Source organism: Acomys minous (assembly GCF_964271855.1).
Source record: "Acomys minous genome assembly, chromosome: 5".
Taxonomy (NCBI): Eukaryota; Metazoa; Chordata; class Mammalia; order Rodentia; family Muridae; genus Acomys; species Acomys minous.
Window position 1 is genome coordinate 105,919,823 of NC_140494.1, and position 15,439 is coordinate 105,935,261.

Sequence of the window (15,439 nt, forward strand, 5' to 3'; positions counted from 1 at the left end):
TCCATAGACAGAAAACACGTGGGTTTGCTTTGGTTTTCCACGGCAGGGTTTCTCTGTGTAGCCTTGGCTGTCCTGGAACTCTCTTTGTAGCCCAGGCTGACCTCGAACTCACAGAGATCACCTACCTCTGCTATCCTAGAGCTGAGATTAAAGGTGTGCGCCACCACCGCTGCTGCCTCCATCACCACCACCACTACTGCTTGGCCTAAAACTTCACATCTCAAAATAGATCAGGTTTAAATGTAAACACTCTAGGCCTATGTTAGATGGTATAGAGGCTAGAAACTTCTAGGACTAGGCCTAGGTTAGCAGACAGAGGCAACAATTCTCCGAGACAACAATTGAAACAGGCGAATAAAAGTTTTTTTTACAGGGGTAGCATATTCTCAGACAGGTGCCCTGCAGTTAGAGAAGGGGCTGCTGCCTTTAGAATAAAGAATTTTAATCTGCAAGTAAGAAAGCCCTATACGCTAGTTATAAACTGTCAAAAAGTGAAAGGACATTTTGCCTAAGAGGATGTTCAGGTGCATGGACAGAGAAAGTGGTGTATGCATGTAGTTAACTTTAATAAATGCTGAAAACGTGATGAGCTCTCAATACCTGTCACTTATTGTATTTTACATTTGCCTACCTGCCACTGTGTGTAGTGTATAAGTGAGTGTTCGCATGTGTGGAAGCCAGAGGTCCGGCGTCTTCTCTCTTGCTCTCCACCTTATGTTTTGAGGTGAGGCTGTTCTCTGAACCTAGCTGTTTTGGCTAGCCTCCCTGGCCAGCAAGCCCCCAGCATCCTCCTGCCGCCAGGCTCCCCAGTGCTGCTGCTGTAGATAAATGCTGCTACATTGAGTTTTACGTGGCTGCTGGGGATACAAACTCAAGTGTTTATGCTTGTGCATAAGTATTGACCCATAAGCCATCTTCCTAGCCCCTACATTTTCTTTCATTTTGTTTTTGTTTTTTCAAGACAGGGTTTCTCTGTTTAATAGAGCTCTGGCTGTCCTGGACTCACTTTGTAGACTAGGCTTGGAACTCACAGCGATCGAACTGCCTTTACCTTTGGCTCTCAAGTGCTGGGGTTAGAGGCGTGCGCCACCACAATGGGCTTTACATTCTTATTTTATACACTTAGCTGGACATGTTGGGTTTTATTTCACCATCTTAAGTATCTTATATGTCCCTTAAAACAATCTAGAATGGGCTGGAGAGATGGCTCAGTGGTTAAGAGCATTGTCTCCTTTTCCAGAAAGTCTTGAGTTCAATTCCCAGCAACCACATGATGGCTCACAACCATCTATAATGAAATCTGGTGCCCTCTTCTGACATGCAGGTGTACACACAGACAAAGCACTCATCTATATAAAATAAATCCTTAAAAAAATAATTTATTTTTATATTATGTGCATTGGTGCTTTGCCTGGATGTATATCTGTGGGTGTCAGATTTTGGAGTTACAGACAGTTGTGAGCTGCCATGTGGGTGCTGGGAATTGAATCTGGGTCCTTCAGAAGAACGGTCAGTGCTCCCAACTACTGAGCCATCTCTCTCCATCCTGAAAAAAATATAAAAACACACACCTACCCAGGAATATAAATTTTAAATAGCTCAACCTTTCTATGGTTTTACCATAATTTATTTAAATTTCCACTGTGCATTTAAGGCTTTTCTTTTTTATAACTATTATAAATAATGTTCTGATGAATAATTTTGCATATAAGGCCACTGTCAGGGCTTCTGAGTGTTTAGAATGGATTCTGAGATGTGAAGTCACTGTTCATCGGCCCAGTATCCTGGAGGCTTTGTGTTAACTATGTCATCAGTGTACTGTACAGCGGAACTTGGCAGATTGCATACCTGTGGGGGGATAAATACTCCCCCCTTCTCCCCCTATTCCCCCCTCCCCCCCTCCAGGCACTTACCTCTCCTCCTTTGTATCTTCTAGTCTGCTCCATGCCATTGTCGCTCTTTGCTCTGTGACTGTCTGGATTCCCTGTGGGTTTGTCCTCAGCTTGCTATGTGTGTTTATATTCTTTTGTTGATCAGAACCTGCCCTTCATCCTCCAACTGCAGCTTAGAGTAATCTCTTATTTCTTCGGACCTTTAGAGCCCAGTTTCACGTTGCCTATTAGGTTCCTTTGCCTTAAGCCACGTGTCACAAACTAAACAGAGGGAAGTTTACCAACTTGTCACCTTTCCCTGACGACTGCATGACCTTTCCGTGTTTTCAGCAGAAAGTCTGGGAAGTAGCCTACATTTCCTTCTGAATTTTGCTCAGCACGTCTCGTCAGTTACCATGTGTTAAGATTCTATTTCCAAAATAGCACCCTAATTTGTTACCTCCCCCTTTTCACTGTTTGTAATTTAGGCCCTCACATTTCATGTCCTGCTGTGCTGGAGTCTAACTGGTGTGCCTATTTCTGGTCTCATATCCCTCTTTTATCTCGCCCACTAAAGCCAGTTTGTATTTTTGAATCCTGGATTTTAGCACTTTACTCATATTCACTGTCCGATATCGCCTATAAAACAAAGCATGCTATCCTTAGCCCAGCATTTATGTGCCTGGGCTCCAGGGCTTGGCTCCTGCTGTTGCAGCCTCATCTCTGCTGTGCCTGGGGTGGCTGCAGGCTGTGCCAAGGCACTTTTCCTCTGTATGTTAAGGGTCTCTTTTCTGGCCCCAGGCTACACGGCTCATCCCGGGTCTCCATGATATGTGCCCTCCCTCTTCTTTTCCACTTGCCAGACTCTATCACACTCAACTCTGTATCACACTATAACTGCTTGTAGAAAAGGGCCCACAGCAAGACCCTTCACCCTGCCCCCACTTCCCACTCCTTGTGCGGGTGTGCTTACCTCCCCTCCACCTGCCCCTGCCCACTGTGCTAGATTATAACACGCCTTCTCAGACCACCTAAAGCAGGACCTGTGTATGCCATTTATTGCTGGGGTTGGAAATGGTATTAATACACATGCCTTGAGTAGACGAAGGAAGGAGGGTTTCGGGGATAAGGTGAGGCAGGGTTTGACTTTGAGGCAGAGTTCAGGAGTGGAAGCCATGGGAATGGAGTTCGAGTCCTCCCAGCAGCTCCTCTTCTGACCAGTTTTAGACAAGCCATTCCTTCTTTGTGGGGTAGCAAAGGCAGCCGCACTAAAATAGCAGGTGCTTTTGAGGTAGCAAATGCCTGCACATTTCAGTCTCTGTTTTACACGTCCTGAGATGGTCCTGGATGCGCAGCCTGTTCCTGTGGAATGCCTCTGTCACTGACGTAGGAGAATGGCTTGAAGCCTTGAGTACACATGCCCATCAGTTACAGGGGCAGTTTACTTGAAGCCTTGAGTACACATGCCCATCAGTTACAGGGGCAGTTTACTTGGTTTTGTGATAACTTGGTTGCCTTGCTGACTGGTTGCTTTAGGGTTGGTGCCTTGTCTCGTCAAATGTTCAATATTCAGACGGTGAAGATAGGTCAGGGTGAGTCACTCCGAGACAAGGAGCCCAGAGTTCTTATTTATGGCCTCTGATGTGAAATTTCCAGGGTGATGAAGCATGCAGATGTGAACAGAGTTCCATGTTATTTCCGGATGTGGCTTGACGTCTCTAACTGTTCCTGTCCGCAAACCTGTGTACAACTAGCCCGCCTTGTTTTCCATATTCTCTCCATAGAGATGTATAGTTAGCAGCAGTGACTAATACGTTTTCAAGAAATGCTACTATAACCTTTAAGCATGACGCCTAAGATTGAGCTTAAAGCTGTACCCTTGCACCGCATCTGGATGACTGTGTGTTCCCACCAAGTGAATCACATCATGAATATGCATGAACTTATAAAAACAAGCTTTCATAAGAACCTCTGATGTTCTGAAACAGAATTACACTGGTAGTATTTTCCAAAAGCTTTCCATTAGTGCTGGCAAGGCTTTGAATGTCTTTCTCCTCATCACTTGTACTGAATTTTAATGATCTTTTCCCCATTCTTTTTCCCCCAATGGAAGTACTTACTTTGACTGTTTTGCCACACCCTTCAGGATGAGGGAGACTGCCAAGATGCATGTTGGGTTGACAGAAAGGGCAGCAGCTTGGGCCACACTGGCACACCAGACTTCTTACCTAAAATTTTTAAAAATTTTAATTACTACAATTTATTTATTTTGTATGCATGTATGAGTATGGGTGAGCTTGTGTTAGAATGTGTGTGGGGATGTGTGTGAATACACGTGTGCATAATAGTGTATAGTATGTGTGAGCATCAGAGGATAACGTGAGCTGATTTCTCTCCTTCTGTCATGTGGTCCTGGGGATGGAAGTTAGGTCATCAGACTCAGTAGCAAGCCCCTTTAGCTACTGAGTGTTTTTAGTTTGTAAGAATTGCTCCCGGGCACTAGAGATGGCTCAGCAATTAAGAAAACTTATTACTCTTGCAGAGGACCAGACCTGGGTTCCCAGCACCCACCCTGGAAGCGCACAACCACCTGGAACTCGAGTTTCAGGGGCTCTGGTTTCTCCTTCTGGCCTCCTCTGGCACCAGGCACACATGAACTAAATCATGCTTGGGTAGCTGCACACAGCGGCATACATCTGTGCGTCATCACTCAGGAGACAGGGCTATGCCCAGATAAGTGCTCCATCACTCAGCTCTGTCCCAGGATGTCTTTTCAGGGACACTGTACACAAAGGTTGTGGTGGCATCTAATGCAAACCTTTGTTTAGTGTTGTGAGTGGAGTAGATTCCAAGGCTACTGTTGTACATCCTTTGAAAATTAATACTCAGTTGATTTCTAAGGTAAATTTTAGGTTAGGCATTTATAAAACATTACCACTGTGTTAATTATGTTTTCTAGCTTGTCATAAAAAGTGAGAATCTGGAAGTAAGAAAGCAGACTGTGGAAGAGTGCCTCACTTCTCTTGCCTGCACTTGTCTCCCCCTACCCCGACCTCTCTCTCCCTCCCTTCCTTCCTTCCTTCCTTCCTGCCTTCCTTCCTTCCTTCCTTCCTTCCTTCCTTCCTTCCTTCCTCTTGTTGGGTAGCGTATGCTCACAGGCAGTATGGCTGGCTGCTCTGCTCCCCAGGCTCTCTCCCTTTCCCCTCAGGAGGCTGGGAAAGCCTGGGGGTCACTTAACTTTTGAAGAATGCGTTTGCACACAGAGGTTGGAAGTGTAGACTGGCTGCAAGAGCAAACCTTGCTTCTTTCTTTCACCTCAGAGGTTAAGGTAGTAAGTGTTTTGGACTCGGGGCACTTTTTTTTAGGTAGGGAAATAGATCGCAGGAAATGTATACTGTTAGGAACTTTGATGAGCCAGACCAGTTACTGCTTTAATCAAGATAACTCACTAAGTTTCTTCATGCCTCCCTCCAGACTCCTTTATTTATAAATACAATGATCAGATCTAATGATATAAATAATATAAAATCAAGCTTATTTAAAGTGTTTTTTCTTGATATATAGATCTGTTAGCATGAGCTGAGAGTTCTCTGAAGCAGGTTCTTTAACTAACCAGTAACATTTTGATGCTGTCAATGAATCCATTGGTGAGCAGCTCTGCTCCTCTCAGAGCTCTGTGATAGGGTGCTTGCCCAGGGGTGCGCTGCTACCTGGGTTATTGCCCAGCACTGTCAACAGACCAGGGCAGGCCTTTTGTGTCTTAGGACAGAAATTGAGAGGCAGCCTGTAACTAATCCATCAGTAGATATTATTTGTAAATTTTTTTTTTCATTTTATATGTATTGGTGTTTTGCTTACATGTGCTATCTGTGTGTGCCTGGTGCCTGGAGTGGCCTGAAGAAGGAAGGTGTCAGATCCCTTGAAGTGGAGTTGCAGGTGTTTGTGAGCCCCCATGTGGGTGTTGAGAATTGAACCCCTGAGCCATCGCTCTATCAGTAGAGTTTTGTTTTGTTTTCTTTTGAGTAGTCTTAACACTAAGCAGTAGGTGAAGAGCTTATAGGGCTAGTCAGGTGCTCATTTTTGGAACCCTCATGCTGTTTGTCTCCCTGTTTGCAAAGCATCTCTTCTTACCTCACCCGGCTGTGATGGGCTTTGGTGACTGTTTGCAGTAGTTTATGTAAAGAGTGCTGTTCTGTCCCTGTCCTGTGACCACGGTGACTGAACAAATCTGGACTAAGTGGTGACCTTTGGCCAATGCCACTTTTTCTCTGTGGACTTGTAATTCCACTTTTCATTTGTACAAATAGTTCTGAAGGCTTAATGCTTCTTTTCCTCCTGGCATCTTAAGAGTTTTCTCTTTTGGTATAAAACTATGAGATGACTCTGGATAACCCAGCTTCTTCTAAAGATGTGTGCTCTGTGGGAACCGTGGTGTTGGCTCCTGTTCACCTTTCTGAACAACCGAGTACACACTTTGATCTAGCTCCCTAGTTGAACCCCTGCTTGGGAAATTGTTATTTTTTTTTCTCCTGTGTGTATGTTGTTTTAGCTACTCATTGATATGGTTGAAGTGGGACCTTTCCTGGGGGAAAGGACAGCTTTGTACTCCATTCCCTGTTAGGTGGAAGAGACGCACCCCAACCCCCACCACTTACTAGTACCAGTAACTTGCTTTGTTATTATTTTTTCAGGAAGATTTAGGAGCAGAGGCTGATGGTTTCAGAGCCACAGTGTTGTTTGGCGATGGGGCTGGGCCTTGGCTGCAGGGTCTTGTACACGCTGGGCAAGCACTCTCTCAATGAGCTCTATTTCCAGCCCAATCCCTGGACCTTGTTTGTTTGTGCCTTTATAGTCTCAGGTGGCCTGGACTGGACTTGAATTTTGCATGGAGCTGAGGATAATCCTAACTCTCCTCCTGTCCAACTCCTGAGTAACGTGATTTCAGATGTGAGCCGTACACCCAGCTCTAAGTATTAAGAATGACGTCTTGATACATGTGGCGACTCCTGTATTCTCTGAAGTGCCTAGAGGATTACTAGCAGTTTGACTCTAGCCTGGGCTTATCTGTCTTAAACTTTTAAAGAACTCTCCTTCTGTGATGTTAAAGAGGACTTTTAAAATATTACCCATGTGTATTTAGAAAAACAACAACAACAACAACCCCACTCTCACCCCTGACAGAGTTTCTCTGAGTAGCCATGTCTGTCCTAGAACTTGCTTTGTAGACCAGGCTGGCCTTGAACTCAGAAATCCACCTTCCAAGTGCTGGGATTAAAGGTGTGCGCCACCACTAATCTTTTTTTTTAAACAAAAATTTTATAGGGAAAAGGTAACAAGCATTCCAAGTGAAGCTTAAAATTTCATTGGAAGTACAGCAGCAGGTTAGTGGGTGTCACTGCACTGGGGAGGTATGTCTTGAGAGCGTGAGGTCACAGTAAAGTGATAGAAATGAATACAGAGGAATGCAAATGTGACATGAAATTCCCACAGACTTCATCTAGCCCCTGAGTTGTACCAGGGAAGCAGAGTCTACCGCCAATGTGATGTAATGTGGTGCCGTGCATTTGCACTTGTGTGGTTGCTTTAGAAGCTCTTGTCCAGTTAGTTGAGTCTGTTGGAGAGGTGAACCCCAGTTATACAACATAGCATCTCCTTCTTTTATTGTGATGCAGGCCATAGCTCGGGATGCCCTGCACTTAAGACCCTCCTCCTTCAGCATCCTGCCTCCCCTAGCGCTGGCATCACAAACATGGACCACCACCCCTGGCCTTTCCGTTATTCCTTTGAAAAGGTTTTCAAAAAGGATAGAAAAATACAATACCAGTTTTTACAGACTGTCTAGTCTTTGTTTGGTGTGTCTCAGCGTTACTTTGTGATCCTTTGTGGGTTTTAGTATTCACAGTTACTTAATGTACTGTAAGTCTGGACTGCCAAACTTGACCTCAGATAGTTTTGAGTCTACAAAGTGAGTCCAGGACAGCCAAGGCTACACAGAGAAACCCTTTCTCGAAAAGAAGAAAAAAAGAAAAGAAAAGAAAGAAAGAAAGTTCACTTGGAAAATGTCATTGCCAGTGTGTCACTATCATATAGAAAGTTTTGCAACTGCAGCATTTGCTGCTGACTTTCCCAATGTTGAACCTTACTGATTAATTTTTAACACAATGAAAATTAATGAGAATTTATTTGACAGGAGAGGGACCAAAATCTTTCTTTTGCAATCTGCTAAGAATGAATTGACTTTTGAGTTTAAATATTGGCAGAAGAGGAGGCTTTGGTTTTGAATGAGTTCTGTTAGTTGAACAAGCTCTGTTGAATTAGGAGATGTTTATTTTGAATTTATTCAGAAATTATTTATTTCTAGAATCACCACTTACGCCCTGACCTTGAGTGGGTCATTTCTCTGGGCCTTCATATTTCTTTTGTAAAACTGCAGCTTGTGTTGTGATGTCTGGTATCGGCCTCATTTCTGGGATTCTGAAATGTGTTTGTTTCCTTCAAGCATCACACACTGCAGACTTCTGTCCTCTGTGCTATGTGGCCTTAGCGTTTCTCTTGGCTTCTTCCCTGGCAACATTTGCTGGTTCTCGGTGCAGGGGGCTGTTCTTCCTGTTCCATTTGCATCGCTCGTAAGGTGTCTTCTAAAGACGATTATGATTAGTTCCTGGTATCAGAAGGTATCAACGTAGGGCTCAGTGCTGGCCTAGCATGCACAGGCCCTGGCTGCGATCCCACCTGGCAGGGGAGTAGTAATCAACTTAGACAGAAGTGACAGTGCTTTCCAAGATGGAGCTCCGCGCTCAGATACCTAGCATCCACCTAAAGCCTGGCGTGGCAGTGCCTCTAATCCCAGTGTGGGAGGAGGAACCTCTGCAACCTTGAGCATAGACAGGTCATTCCTCCTTTAGGTCGGTATGTCATGTACTTTGTCATAGCGCAAGGCAAGTAACACAGGAGTTTGTTCCTTAGTACGTTTTGAATAAAAAGCATACTCTCGCATCCCACGGTGTTTTCCCTCTCTTGTTTACCCATACCTAAAGTAGTATTGCGTAATGCTTGCTTAGTAATGCTGTGTGTTTTGTACCACTCACTCATGAAGTGCTCGTACATGCATTTTGTAATTTAAACCTCATTGGGAGCTATCTCGACAGTTTCTCTCTCCTTGAGAGCTGACAGGACAGATTTGGAGAGATTAGGTAATTTTGATCAGGCTAAGTAGCTGAGCCCCTTCCCTCATACACAGAATTACAGAATCTTCAAAGGAGCTGCACAGTCACTTGGTTTCTCCCTGGACTGGGGACACCCACCCGTCCTCCTCCTTCTACTTGGGACTTGATACTTGTCTTGTTATATTGCCCCGGCTGGTGTGACGTCCTCTTATCCTTGTCCTGCAGGAGGGTACTAAGGCCCCACTGCCACTCTTGGCCATCCTTGTTTTGTGGTTTGGTTTTCCGAGACAGAGTTTCTCTGTGTAGCCCTGGCTGCCCTGGACTCACTCTGTAGACCAGGCTGGCCTCGAACTCAGAGCAATCAGCCTGCCTCTGCCTCCTGAGTGCTGGGGTTAAAGCCGTGTGCCATCACTGCTGGGTATATTTGTTTTCTTGAGAATCTCTAACTAGCCAGGCACGGGGCATGGAACTGTGGTCCTAAGACTTAAGAGGCTGGGGTGGCTACTTGGAAACCAAACAAAACCCCACAAACCTCTCCTTAATGTATTGGGGTTTTGTTTGTTTTTGATTGAATTATATATTCTTATTTTTGGTACAGGGTCCCCTGTATTCCAGGCTAGGCTCCTGAGCTGAGGCCGGCTTTGAACTCACTGTTCTTGCTTTAGTACACTTACATACTCAGGCCCCTCCACCCCCTTCCTTCATTCCCTACTCCCTTGTTTCACAACAACACAATTTGACTTTTCAGAGTCCTAACATAGTGTGGCACTTGGGGTCAGAAAGCCCTAAGTTGGAATTGTAGCAGGGCGTTTAAATTGCCCACAGCCTCAGTTTGTGAGCCATGAGGGGTGGCTAGTACCCATCTATCGGGTCTTTGTGGAAATAAAACTCTGGGGGAAGTGTACTTGGCACACACATACATGTTAGTATGTTTCCCCTGGCAATCATGGAGGTTGAAGGACCTGCCTCTTAAAGAGTCTTGCTTGTTTTGGAATAAATCCAAATTCCATGGTTGTCATCAGGAGTTTTCTTCACAGTCAGAGTTTGAACATATTTATCTCTCTCCCCATTTTAGCTAACTAAACCATCCGGCTATAATGAAACAAAATTTACTTTTTTCATATTGTTTGTGAAAGCTGTGAGCCCTGCTCTGTGCACACTGTGCTCCCATGTGTCGTCCTGCTGCACTCCTTACCGTCCTTCCTAGTGGAGAGAACCTTGGCCTTGAGGAGGCTCTGAGGAGTTTCCCCCGGTGACTGTGTAAGTTCTAACCCAAGGCACCCGATCAGCTTACCTGGATTCTCCTTTGGACTTTATGGAATCTATCCCCTGGGGCCTATAAGCAATGACTACTGAAGCTGCTTCTTTCCCCACACCAGTACATCTCAGTTAGTTAAGTATGGCAAAGGTCCCGTATGTTAGCAATTGTTAACACTCCTTATTCTCCAGTCAAGGACAATGCATGCAGTGAACCTAGACCTCCTGTTCTGATCTAGCCAATGGATAGCGCATTCACCATGGTTGTGTGTGAGAGCAGGGACTGCTTCTGAAATGAATTCTGGTACCCCCTATTTGACCACTTCCCCTTGGTGGTGGTGGGGGCCTGGTGGCGCTCAGAGGAAGGGGAAGCAGGCTATCTGAATGAGACCTGATAGGTTGTGATCATATGGTGAGGGAGGAGGTCCCCTTCTGTCACAGGTCTAGGGGAGGGGAATAGGGGGAAAGAGGGAGGCGGGAATGGGAAGATACAAGTGAGGGGATAACAATAGAGATGTAATCTGAGTAAGTTATTTGAAAATTAAAAATAAATGAAAAAAAAAGAAGAGTTCTTATTCTAATTTGTTTGCTCTCTACTATTAAAAAAAAAAAAAAGGCTGGAGAGGTGGCTCAGAGGTTAAAAGCACTGGCTGCTCTTCCAAAGGTCCTGAGTTCAATTCTCAGCACCCACATGGTGGCTCACAACCATCTATAATGGGATCTGGTGTTGGTGTGCAGGGGTACATGAGGCAGAGCACTGTACACATAATAAATAAATAAATAAATATTAAAAACAACAACAACAAAACCCATTTCAGGCATGATGGAGTACACTTTTAATCGATCATAGAACTCACGAGGCAGATGTTGGCAGATCTCTGAATTTTAGGCCAGTCTGGTCTACATAGTGAGTTCCATAACAATCAGGGCTACAAAGAGAAACCCTGTCTCAAACAAACCAAACTAAAAAATTGTTGGTACTTAACTCTGACTGCAGGCACTGAGCTCAGTTCCCTGGCTTTAGCAGGGTCCAAGGAATACAGTTACTCATTAGCATCTGTTTCATACCTAGTCAGAATCCTTTCTTGCTGTCATTGTCACTCCAGTGGCTCTTCTTAGCCCTCCATAAGAGTGACCTGTTTACCTACAACTGTCATGACACCTGTTTTAGTGAGCAGCCTCCACTTTCTTTGCATGGAGTGTGTAACATGCCAGATAGATAACCCACTTCTTCCCAGCTATCCTGCACTCATCCTGACTGGTGGCTTATGTAAGTAGCATGTTTCATGGTGCTTGGTGTTATAAAAAGCAACATCTAATAGTAATAGAATTAAAGTCACTGGCTTGAACCAAACACTGTGAAGTAGATGTCGTTCCATTCAGAGATGAGTAAGTTAACATATAGTTTAAACCCAAATGTGATTTAGTGAATAGCATGGTTAAATTCAAACTCCAGTAGGTCAGACTGGAAGCTGAAAGTCTGAAAGAAACAGAGCTGCCCAACTCTTCACGATTCTGCTGAACACTTGTTCAGGAATGGCTGTCCCAGGGCTCCTTACTGTCCAGTGTAACATACAGTTCATTTCCGAACCATTTGATGCCCAGATTTTGTATTCATAAATTATAATAAGCGCAGTAATTCTTACCATTAATATCAGAGAATTAGGGCCAGAGTTGGAAAAGTCATTGCTATTTTGAAGATGAGTTCCCTCTATGATGGAGAATCAGATAGAGAACTGACAGGAAAATGCAAGGCTAGACCTGGGCCTGAAGGGTATCCACGGGGCAAAGCATGAAGACCTGAGCTCCAACCTCCAGCATCCTTGTAAAAAAGTTCAGTGTGACCCTGGCCTGTAATTCCATTGGGGGAGGGGAGAAGTGGGGAACACAGAGGGAGCAGAGACAGGAGAATTCTTGAGGCTTGCTGGTAAGCTAGACTAGACAGTCGGTGAGCTGCAGAGTCAATGATGGGCTCACAGAGGAACCCAGAGGAAGCTATTCTGGCTCCCATACACACATGGCACATGTGGTACCCCCAACACATGTACACTACATACAAAGGGAAATTGAAAAGTAGAAATTATGGGGCATCATGGAGAAAGCCTTCTAAGCCGTGATCAAACTATTTTAAGCATGAGAAATTCCCTAGAAAGTCTGATTTCTGAGAGATGCTGTCAAATGGTACTGAAGGCAGAGCTCACCAATGTCAGTTGTAGCCTTCTAGGTAGTTGTAGCTGTTCTTTGAAATGAACCCCTCCATGGCCTCTGCGTCAGCTCCTGCCTCCAGGTTCCTGTCCTGCTTGAGTTCCTGCCTCAGTGCTTTAGATAGTGAACTGTTAAACTGTGGGTGAAATAAACCCTCTCCTCCCCAGGTTGCCTTTGGTCATGGTGCTTCATCACAGCAGTAGTCACCCTAAGACACCAGTCTTACATAGTTACTGCACCTCCGTGTGGTCAGTTTCCTTATTTGTAGAAGGATGCTCACAATAATTGTTACTTAATGGGTTGGTATAAAAGTTAAAGGAGATAATACATCTAAAGATTTGACAGTACTGGGTGTATAATATGCCTCTGGTAAAATGGAGCTGCAGTAAGCATCCGCTGCTAATAGGGTTTATTTCCTGAGCTGGTTCCTTTGTTCACTTTGTTGTTGCACTCTGCATGTACAGTAACTCTAGAGCAGAGCTGACTGATGGCTTGGTTTGTAGTGTGTTCACCTAGCATGCCCAGAACCGTGGGCAGGATCCCTGTAAGTTCATAACTCGTCATGGCAGCACATCCATGTCACTGAGGAGGTGACAGCAAGAGGATTTGGAGCTCATGGTCATCCTCGGCAACACAGTGAGTTGGAGGCCAGCCTGGGTTACATGAGACCCTGTCTCAGAAAGAAAACAAACTGAAAACAAAAATTAATCTCAGATTTAGTAAGGAAAAAATATTGAATTGGTAGATTAGGGCTTGAGCCCAGATGGCCCAGGTGTCAACAATGGAACAAGCACAGTTGGCTCAGGTGTTTCCAGCAGGCCTTCCTGGGCCTGTCACATTGAGCCTCACTTAGACAACTGCTTTGACTCGGTTTATAAGCCTCTGCAATGTTATGGTGGCACTCTGGGAGGCAGAGGCAGGCAGAGCTCTTAAGTTCAAGGCCAGCCTGGTCTACAGAGCCAGTTGGACCACATCATGGCTATACAGGAAAAAAACAAATCTCTTAGCTCCTTACCCTTGTTTTCTTTTGTGTTGTTTGTGAGGAATTGATCTGAAACGTGCTGAAGGTGGGATCCTTGAAGAGAAGTGGTGGGAGCTGGAGCAGAGCTAGTGTGAGGTTACTGACAGGAGGGAGAAGTATTCCCACAGCTCTGATAGCTCGAGTGAGAAGACAAGAAAAGCAGAGCTGGACCCTAAGGTGCCTGTGTTAGGACCCATCTGTTGTCGTTGTCTTAGGTCAAATGGTACCCGGACCCAGAGAACCTTGCTGCTGCTGCAGGACGAGAGCAGCTCAGTAGGAGGAAGAGGGCTGGCCAGAGAACTCCATTTCTTCCCACTTCTCAGCAGTGTTACACTTAACAGAAAAGATGAAACAAAACCCAGGAAGCGTGCATATGTCAGTGTAGCTGTGAGATGAGTTACCAGCTCACAAGGAGCTGTTCCTAGAGGCGATTTCTTTCTGGCTCAAGGTTTCTGGATGCTCCAACCCAGCATGGGATTTCCTGAAAAATTTTTTTTTAATTCTTTAGCATCTATTTTTAAAGGGTTTCTGTTACACTGTTGCAAGAATACATTGCAAAATATGTTTTCCTCAGTAACCAGACAGTCAGTTACTCTTCTCAAAGTCTGTTCCTCAAGGTAGACTGACTTCCTAAAGCTTAGGGTTAGCTTGCCTCAAGACTCCATACACTCAGGATTGCATTTTGTCAGTTCTGTTTCCAATCAGTGAACGACAGGATGGTATTTGGATAAGTTTTTAGCGCATACCTTATGGTGGCATTCTGTTGCTGTACTGCATCCTAGCAGTGTAATTCTTTGGCTGTTTGTTCTCTACAGTTTCTGACCACATGGAGGTGATAGCACAGATAATCAGGGCGTGCATCTTTCAACATTTCCTTAAAATTAAAAGAAAAAAGGTGTGTTTGTGTGTGTATATGTATGTGTGTTCTGTGTTACACACACCTGAATGCCATGATGTACATGTAGAAGTGAGAAGATGCCTTGCAGGAGTCAGTTCCCGCCGTGTGGGCCCTGGGGATTGAACTCAGGTTTTTAGGCTTGCCTTCAGGGCCCTTACCTCCTGAGCCATTGCAGTGGTCCAGCATTTTGTGTTAAAGTATACTTCTCACCAATGCTCTGCATCCAAAGCGAGGAACATTGTGCCCTCCTCACTTACATATGGTGTATAAGTGGGTATATCCCTGCTCTAATATCACATGAATGTTATCTGTTTGTATGTGGCATTTGATATTGGTCCTGCCTGAAGTAAATAGAATAACAACCACAACAAAAGCGAAATAACTGTGTGCTATGTGCCCAGCATTACATTGATTATATTACGTATTTAATCCTAGGGAAAACCCACAGAGCCATTTTTAGCTGATACTTTTACAATCCTCCGTTTTACACTTGAGAGACTTGTGTATAGGTCATAGTATATAAAATCTGTAAGTGGTGGATCATGAGATCCAAACCCCTGTTTGCCCTGAGTCAAGGCTTGCTTTTATGTTCCTGCTCAGAGTCTCCTTGAACAAAAATGAGGGAGTGTCGAGCGCACGCAGAGTGGTTGATGCGGTGTGAAATCTGCCAGCTTCTTGATAAAGTCAGTGGGAATTTCTCTTCATGGGAGACCCCATGTACAGAGAGCTGTAGCACAGGAAGGAGCTGTCAGCATGGTGGGCAGACACCTCCCTCGCCCAGCTCATTTTCTTGTCCTTGGTGGTGATTATTGGGCTGGCAACTACAAAGGGAGCATTTATTTGACCACTACGGATGCTCACGGTAGACGGACAGACGGACACTGCCGCTTTTCATGCCAGGAGGCCGGTTGCACTCCACCAGACCTGGCTACCTGCGAGCTGTGCACGTTGTTGGATCTCAGAGGAGGAAAAACACAGCTTCTGCCTCATTTCACAGCAGAGTTCACGTGGGGATACAGGA

General features: G+C 44.9%; 1 protein-coding gene and 1 long non-coding RNA gene across 9 annotated transcripts in view; one reads left to right on the plus strand and one right to left on the minus strand.

Annotated features, from left to right (window-relative positions):
• SIK3 (SIK family kinase 3) overlaps window positions 1-15,439 on the plus strand; it is a 213,391-nt gene that overhangs the window by 70,482 nt on the left and 127,470 nt on the right. The window lies entirely within an intron of this gene.
• LOC311597359 lies at window positions 453-5,617 on the minus strand. Its single transcript, XR_014779199.1, has 3 exons — window positions 3,324-5,617; window positions 2,824-3,277; window positions 453-791 (listed from the first exon to the last, which is right to left on the minus strand). It is a non-coding gene; the product is annotated as an uncharacterized lncRNA (long non-coding RNA).